The sequence below is a fragment of the Apaloderma vittatum genome, unplaced genomic scaffold (genome assembly GCF_000703405.1).
Source record: "Apaloderma vittatum isolate BGI_N311 unplaced genomic scaffold, ASM70340v1 scaffold21747, whole genome shotgun sequence".
NCBI classification, from domain to species: Eukaryota; Metazoa; Chordata; class Aves; order Trogoniformes; family Trogonidae; genus Apaloderma; species Apaloderma vittatum.
The window spans coordinates 6,313-7,476 of record NW_009724815.1 but is presented as its reverse complement, the minus strand read 5'-3'; the positions used below and the strand labels follow the sequence as shown (position 1 = coordinate 7,476).

The following is a 1,164-nucleotide window of genomic DNA, read 5'->3' as shown; positions in this document are numbered from 1 at the left end:
CGCCCCGTCCTCCCGCGGGTGTTCCCATGGCCGCCTGCGCTCTGTCCTGCCCGTCCCCAAAGGAGCAGCTTCCCTGTGTCCTGGCCATGGAGGAGCGTGGTGGAACCTCCCCAGTGATGTCTGGTCGGAAGGCAGATCCAAGGGGTTGCTGGGCTGTCAGTGCCGTGGTCAACGGCAGAGACGGGGAGAGCTGCGTTTCTTCAGGCTGTTTGTCCAGGTAGCCCCACGTGCTGTTGTCAAGTGTGGTTGGTGCCGTGGGGGTCAGGACGTGCAGAGAAGGCCCCTCAAAACTGGGAGCAAGCTGGGCGGCTGGCCCATGGTCCTGCCTGGGCCGGGGGTGAGCGAGCTGCTGCTGAGGCTCCTGCTTAGTCCCTGCCTCTCAGGAGGCTGTTACTGGAAATATCTTCCTTATCAGCAGCTGCTCAGTGAAATACTGGCACGAACGCCTGGGGCGTTTGTGGGTGGGCTGGTAAATACCCGTGGCTGTTCCTTGTGGCCCAGCCACTCCTGGAAGCCACTCTGTGCTGAGCGTGGTGGGGTGGGTGGGACAGACCTGGGGGAGTTTGGGGTCTGCCTTAAAGACAGCAAAATTCAGCAGAAGCAAGGGCTGCTGTGCTGCGTCACTGGCAGCTGAACCCCCGTGTCTCCTGTTCATCTTTGAGTTTTCTTCAGAATATGGCCAATATCTGTAGGAAATTGAGGAGATTTTCAGTATTCAAAGTGTCATCGTGTTATGAGAACAAGATGCACAGACTGGGTGCCACTTGCTGGAGCTCATAGTGCACCCGGAGAGCACCTGGGGCTGTTTCAGAATTAAGTTTCCTAGGGGTGACAGGGAATTACACACCAGCTTTTGCTTCTGGGCTTTTGAGCTACGGTTGCAGTCTAATACCTGATTTTAAGCTGAAGTGGGTGGAGAGCAAAACTTGCATCACTGGCTGGAGATTCAGAAATAGCAAATGGCAATTTTCCCAAATCCTGAGCAAAACACACCTTTCTAGTCTTTCTGTTCTTGTGTTTCCCAACCATGTCTCGCCATCCTGCAGTGACAGCTCCCAGCTGAGAATCAGAATATGATTAAGGAGCAAACAAAATTCACTTTCCTGACACTTCAGCAGCAGAAGCTCCCCCCGGCATCTCCCTTTGTTTGGGTGCTGCCGTCTC

General features: G+C 54.9%; 1 protein-coding gene across 1 annotated transcript in view; it reads left to right on the top strand.

Annotated features, from left to right (window-relative positions):
- Window positions 1-1,164, top strand: part of LOC104276381 (serine/threonine-protein phosphatase 2A 55 kDa regulatory subunit B beta isoform-like) — a gene marked incomplete at both ends in the record, with an annotated part of 7,298 nt that overhangs the window by 248 nt on the left and 5,886 nt on the right. The gene's annotated exons all lie outside the window — the stretch shown is intronic.